The sequence below is a fragment of the Lycium barbarum genome, chromosome 9 (genome assembly GCF_019175385.1).
Source record: "Lycium barbarum isolate Lr01 chromosome 9, ASM1917538v2, whole genome shotgun sequence".
Taxonomy (NCBI): Eukaryota; Viridiplantae; Streptophyta; class Magnoliopsida; order Solanales; family Solanaceae; genus Lycium; species Lycium barbarum.
In genome coordinates this window covers 83,145,423-83,153,556 of record NC_083345.1, presented here as the reverse complement: position 1 = coordinate 83,153,556, position 8,134 = coordinate 83,145,423, and positions in this window count along the sequence as shown.

Genomic DNA, 8,134 nt, shown 5'->3' with positions numbered 1-8,134 from the left:
GTAGCAGTCGGTACTGTAGCAGGTCGGTACTGTAGCAGCACTGTAGCTGCGTTTCTGCTCTGTCAGCTGAACTTGTAACGTCCATAATGCTCTACTCCGATCTCCTATCAATGAGCGGTTTGTTGCGTTGGAAACTAGATTCGATGAAATTCATTTTAGGCTTTTGTTTCATTTTAAAAAACTTCATATGCTAAGAGATATGCGTCCCCCAAGTTGGACCAAAATAGTCACACAAAACATTACCCATCCTTTCTCCGAAGTCGTACTACATTTCTTCCACTCATTTCCTTATAAAACCTTCCGGTATATCTTATATACATCCTTCACTTATTAAATATACTTAATAATGCTTGCTCCTTATATTCCAAAGTGGTTTTACTTAACCCTAACTTAATGTATAAAAACTACGGGGTGTAACTTCCTCACCCCCTTAGAAACATTCATCCTCGAATGTTGTAGTATTGCCAACCCGTAACACCATATTTGATTCCTTTCTAAGGCTAGTTATATCATTATCCGAAATACGAATATACGTAATGTTTCTTCACCATTTATTGTCCTTCGCAGTCCAGTTACAACTTTTTCTTTACTTCCTTCCCTCACATCTCTCAACATAATCCAGAATCATAGGACTACCGCAATTCTTCTATTATAACTCTCTTGCGACTCAAGTAGACTTATCTTCGATTTCCTTGTATCGGCGATCATTTTGTTAGTCGTTATTCCTTGTTGGCTTTCCCGTATGACCTTCTTACAATTGTTGTTGGGCATAGCTTCACGTTGACGGCTCATATAATTCCATAGCATATGCTCTCATGTTCAGTATAATTAGTGGTCCATGAACTATTTTCTAATATCCGGTGAACTCTTTATTTCCATTCGTAGGAGCAGCGTTCTTTCTTTCCTTCAAAAAAAATTCCAAACTACCAATCGTTGTTACTTTCGTTATAATAGTCGTTGTCATCCGAAATGTCCTTTGGATTTGTCATCCTCTCCATTATCCTTTGTGAACTTAGCTTGGAGACTTTTCTTGCTCTCTTTATTACCCTTTAGGACACGTCGCTGCATACTTAGGTATTGCGCAATTTTGCTTGATACGGGGGATTCAAATCATGGTCTAGAAATGTCATAGCTCATGTCGGCGTGAAACATTCCCTTGAGTTGTCTTCCATACTTTCTCCCTATGTCTGCCTCATGGTACACTTATTATCAATTCGTTTCTGCTTCTTTCTGATACCTTCCTGATATGCCGATATGTTTCGAACTCTGGCCCCGAGCTAATAAATTTCTTCTTCTGGGCTTGAGAACGTCATAATTCCTTTCAAGTCCAATGTGTTCTCCCCCCCCCCCCCCCCCCCCTTATTAAGGAGGTCCTAATACACCAATATCTTTCAAATATCCATCGTCTTCCGCAATTATCTGCCGCCATTACAACCTTCTCAAGGTCGGGGTTTTGTCATCGTATGGTCTAACTTGTCTATCTTCTTGCTACTTACAGTCTTGTATCCAATCGGAATACTTATAAGGGTTAGATCCAATTCCGATGCCTTCTTTTCTGTCTTTTCACACCTCTGTCTTTTTATGACTAACGGTTTTCCGGACCCGCAAGTTAATGGGGACATCGAGATTCACCACGTCCTTTACGAAGTCTTCGATTATACCTTACTCCTTGTTTTTCTATTTCCGACTTTGCTTATAACATATCTAGAATTCTTCTTATCTTGAGTTCTTCTTTCATTTATGTCTATACCATCATTTGATTTTCAACATTTCCATACCCTTACATTCACTACTAGTCCTTTCACCCGTTTAGCTCACTTACTCATAATCCTTCTTAATTACGCGTTTATGTCGCAGCTGTGCATTCATGTTTTTCGAGCGTCCTGCTACTTTCGCTCTTAGCACAGAATTCTTACAGTTTACACTCTCTCTATCCTCGTTCATCGAACCTTTATCTATCTTTCTGATGCTACGGCCGAGTGGTCTTCCATGTACGTTCCTTACATTTCATTCTATTTCCTCTGTAATCAAATCTCTCGGTCTTCACAGAAGTTCTTGCCTCATATCATTAATTTTCTAATCAATTGTGTCGACTCATCATCCTTGTTCTTTACTCGATGGGTAATCGATGTCCTACCGCCAACTCGTTAAAGTATCATTCTTACTCTCATGGTTAAAGATTTCCAGTTACTTTACTCCTAAATGCTCCCCTCTTCCTTCGACCAACCCATTAATATACCTTTCCTACTTTCATCCTTAACCTTTCTTGGGTTTCTTCCTCCTCGAGCACCGTTCTTCTCTTGTTATTTGTAGTATCGGCTCTGAAGTTCGTGAAATATTCCTTTAAACGTGAAAATCCGTTCTATTCTTAAGTCATCTTTTTGGAAAGCTTCTCCATGTCTGAGGCAATCATGTTAATTGACCACACACTTATCCCTTTATTTACCTTTTAAGAGCTGGAAATCTCTTAACATCGTCACAAGGCCTAACCATTCTTTCTCTTACTTCACATTCCTCGTCATGGTCACTATCCTTTTAGCCCCACTTATCGAAGCCTATTCTCTGACCCCACACATTCCTCTTTTGTTCCATACTACCACACTTTATCCCTTTCACATGCCTACCTTCAAATTTTTACCCACATAGTCTCGTGCTTGGCCCATTGTCTCTCTCGAAGCTCCACTCACTCATATTTCTTACTTTTGATATTTTGGTCTCCTTACCTTCCATATATTCACTTTCTTTCTTTTACAAATATCATTGTATTAGAACTTTCCAAGCTTAACTTGTAGTGAAAATAGCATCAGCTTACCTTGTAACATTTGTACCTTTTTTTTTGTCACTTGAACTTCGTTACCATGTTCGATTAATGCCTTCCATATCCCGCAACGTTGGTTTCCGGAATACACATACCCGCTGATATAGCTACGTATGGGATATCATATGCATACGTATATATATAATTACTACCATCTCGCTTACAAAATATTTCCAAACGCTATTCAAACTCACCCTAATTCTAGAGCTGTGATGCACCTTCTTTCTCTTAACCGGTCTACTCTGCCTCGTCGTACGCGACCTCTTATGGTTTCCAACCACTCCGCACACTCTAATTTCCCTTAGGTTACTCTAGCTTCTCATTTGTCTCTTATGTTTAAATTTATAAGACTTTTTATACACTTCCCAGGGGGTCACCCATCCTAATATTTCTCTCACCTCAGCACGTTTAACCTTGAAACGCTGATGAAATTCGATGCGTTAATGCTGATATGATCGCATCCACCTCACCGCATGACCTTCATCACATAATCTGGAGCAAGTTGAAGTCTTAACAGATTCCAAAACGTTCTCATAACACATCTCCCTCCGAATTAGAAAGGATCTTTTACTCTTCTAACTATACACTTACTAATTTTGCCTTCTCAATCCTCAATATCCACCTTTCATCTGTATGTATGACTACTTTCCGTCCTAGATTTCCAGATTCCCAATGGTAGCGAACACACCTTGGTCGCCGTTACTTATAAATACTCAGTTATTGGGATCTTTAGGTTTCCGCTCGCCACTATTAAGTAATAATCTCATAGCAAATACACATACATAGAAAATTCCAATAAAGACTCATATACCTGTAGCCGATCGGTCTCTAATCTGATCTGGTGGACTATAAGGTGAAGTGTACTCCTCGTCATCGCCTACCCACCATCCGCTCGTCTGGTCTTCATCATCTCTCTTATCTGAGCCCGAGGGATACAAATAACCGGGAAACTCCTGGTTTACCGACGGCCAGGATAGAGGGCTAGAGTAATCCATAAAACTCACCGGGGAGACTGGTCTGACATAGTGCTCTGCCATAGGAGCAGCTGGCACAGCCTCGGGAATCTCCTCCTTCGGTGTCCCAGATGAATACTCGGACGGATCTGTATCATAGATGTCCTCTGGGGGGTCCTCCTCCCTGGGAGTCAAGAACTCTGGAGGGATCGTCGCTAGGACCTCCGAGGGATCAGTCTCAATAGAATAATTGAGGCTCCTTCTGCTCGGTCCTGAAGCCTGGGGTCCTGGAGATACTCTAGGGGCCTTCTTAACACCCCCACTATCTGAAGCTGATCTCGTCATCTCTCGTCAGTCTACGCTTACCTACAGGAAAAAGATCAGAAGCAATCTTTCCTAGACTCTGGCTCTATCGCACGATCTAAGACAGAAGGAAGGTCAATGATTCCTAAATGCCCTGCAGCCTCCTGTTTATAAGTGTGGCCTTCTTCACACCCATAAACAGGACTCTACCGGACACGGTCTGTAGACAATCCCTACGATGAACTGCTCTGATACTGTCACACCCTAACCTCACTAGGGTGTGATGGGCACCCGACCCTTCCTCCGGGCCGAGCGAACCCTCTGACTCTTATTACATACATACTCTTTCGGACTTTTAAATCAAATAGAATGAAATACATAGTAATACTTTAGGAAATATCCTTCCTGTTATTCTCAAATCAAACCAAAAATCCATATTCATATAGAATTTATATCATGATACAGGATGACATATCGGCTGATGGAGCCGCTTACAGAACCGACAACCAGTACCCACGACTCTGTCTGCAAAGTCTCTAACATTAATCAGACATCATAGCACGCATACTCTGACTCGGCAGTACTCCAGGAACAAGTGGAGCTTGCCAACTTCACTGGAACATCTTCTGTAATATCTTCCACTCAACTGGGTGTACCTGCGTGGCATGAAACGTAGCCCCCGAAGAAAGGGGGTCAGTACGGAAAATGTACTGAGCATGTAAGGCAAAAATCACAGTAAAGGAGAATCATAACTGAAACAGACATTTACCAGAATCAAGTATGAACTTTTAAAACATCAGAGCACTTGCCTTTTTGAATTGAAAATCATGTATGTCATCATAAATCGTAAATGAAAATCAAGTATGTCATCATAAATCGTAAATGAAAATCATGTATGCCATCATCATGTGTCATATATCATATAACGTGCCCCGGCCCTCCAGTGAGGGACGCGGTGAGAAGTTCATGCACGTCATTACCATATATCATATAAAACGTGCCCCGACCCTCAATTGAGGGACGCGGTAAATGAAATCATGTACGTCGTCATCATGTATCACATTTGCGTATAACGTGCCCCGGCCCTCCAGTGAGGGACGCGGTAAATCATATACCATGTATGCATATAACGTGCCCCGGCCCTCCAGTGAGGGACGCGGTAAATCATATATCATGTATGCATATAACGTGCCCCGGCCCTCCATTGAGAGACGCGGTAAATAGAATCATGATATGTCAATATCATGTATTATATATGCATGTAACGTGCCCCAGCCCTCTTTTGTGGGACGCGGTGAATAAATCATGTGCCATCCTGGCCACCACCCCGTCATCACATCATAATGTCATCATATCATATACATAACATGCCCCGGCCCGCAAGTGAGAGGGACGCGGTGAACAATGCAGAGAAATACGCACGAGAACATACCCTGGCCCGGGACGCAGTGGAGGACATACTGAAACTTGCACGAACAGAGTAGTGCGAAACCATATGCACATAAATCAAGACTCGATATATACGTACACATACCGACCTTTGACGGATCATAAACATGTTTCAAGTCAATCGAAGTTAGTATGTGAAAGTTACGGACATTTTTACCACCGAACTTTTACGAACGTTTCAAAGCAAATCCAATATCTTTTACGAAAGTTAGGGACATTAAAACTTACAGAACTCTTTCAGAAGCAAAACTCTTTATACTCATCTCATTATTCAATCACATATTAAGCTCGATCATATTTGACATACTTATATCAGAAGTGAATCAGAATCATAGGCAACCTCGGAAGCACATCAAACAGAGCTTCGGAATCATGGCTACATATCAAAACCATATGAAGTAGTTTATTCATTTATTAATCATACAATAGACTCAGCCATACGGGACATGCTCATGACAAAAGAGAATAAGCATCATAACCAAGCTCGGAATCAAAGAGTAGAGTTACCCCAAGGTGTGTGCCATGTCATACCTTACTTAGCTCTAGGACATGCCAAAAGAAATAAAGGGTAAGCCTTACATACTTGTGCCACGCTTATTAGCTACGCTTATTTATCCAAACTTGCTAGTCTACATTCAAGAAAGTTGACATAATCATTAGATTCATCGACATATACTCGTCTTATTCTTTCAAATGAATTCATTTATATTCTATCGAAATTTCGGCAGCATTTTCCCTGTAAATACAACATCCCCGAGAATCTAACTCGGCCAATTTAACAACAACAAACCCGAGAATTAAACTCGGCCAAATTATCAACAATAATACCAACAATCATGATTCCATCTCTAACGATTAAGTCAAAACACATTCTCACATTAGTAGCTCCTTTCTACATAATTCAGCAACATTCCGATTTCATTCCATTCAACTACATACATTCAAACCAACATCAACACTCACATATTCAAATACTAATCCGTAATCATTCAAACGAGATTCAAGAACATTTCAAATAATCCGCACAATATTCAAAACAACCCAACCAATATGCAACACCACCCGAAACCTCCCAATTTCAATAAGAACAACAACAACACATTTCTTTCTTCCAAATTCATTAACTACACCAACAATCCACACGTTAGCAACATCATTCTCATAAATACAAGAAACTAACTTAATATCACATTAACTTCTAAAACAGCCCATAACCAACCATAACTCCAACTTGAGTCATTAAATCTTCCTTTGGCATCATAGAATTCACAACAATAACAACCGAAACATTAAATAAAATCAATTCATCACATCCTACCAAAACAGCCCCTATTCGGCCAACATCAACATGCATGGTTTCATGAATTCCATCCATTTCTACACACTACAACATGTACAAAACATTCACAACATATGAAAAAGAGGATTAAACCTTACCTTTTCTTCTTACTTCCCAACTTAGCTCAGGTTTGCAAACGACAAAACGAATGGTTTGTTGATTCCAACAACTATCTCATGTTGTAGAGGGCCTTCCAATTGGTAGAAAAGCTAGAAGAAAACAATTTTTCTTGATCAATTTTCCATGGCTCAATTCTTGGAGCCATGGCCGAATACTACTATGTCTTCTCTTTTCTTGAAACTTCTTCAAGTTTCTTGAAATAAGAATAAGATGAATAATAATCCATGGGCCATATTTTATTTATACACACTTAGCATCCATATGGGCTTTGGCCCAATTAGTTTGGACGGCCACATGGCCTCTTAGTTCAAGCCCAACTCTTTCTTTCTTTCTTTTTGTTTTTGCAATTCATGAAAATTTATTTTCCAAATTTTCCCTTAGCCTTCCTTCACACTTCTATGAGTCATCTTGCGAATTTCCCTTTTTACCCCTACCCATTCTTATTATTTCCCACTTCAAAAATTTTCATAAACAACTTGTGTATTAAACAAGATCAAAATATACCCTTGCTCTTAACTTCCCGCAATTATCTTGAATTATCCGAATGTACAAAATGTCGGATATAACAGATACCACTTTTGTCACGACCCAAACTGATGGGCCGTAACAAGTGCCCGACCACTACTGGCCAAGCACTCCAATGCTTGCATTTACTGCTCACTGACTATCCTGGGCCCATACACAATCTGTAACTGAGTTGTACCGTTTCCCGAACAATCAACATAAGAGACACTGCACCGGGAACTCACGGCCAACACATACATATAAACATAAGCACTGAGAGTAACAGCGCGAGCCGATTTGGCCGCCACATCTGTACTGTACAACAGAATAAAAGCTGACGAGGCTGCATAACATCACGACTACATATCACTGTCTACAGACCTCTATAGAGTACAAACTGTGGAAGGGACAGGACAAGGCCTTGTCGTACCCATATATGTACATAACAAAATGGCATACCAAACAGACTAAAGCTCCGGATCAATGGAGCGTACCGATTGCCGCTGAGGGGAGGTCCTACTGTGAATTGTCCGACTGGCTACCTGATCCTGCGGGCATGAACGCAGCGTCCACAAGAAGGGACGTCAGTACGAATAATGTACTGAGTATGTAAGGCATGAATAGTAACATAGTAAGGGATGTAAAGTA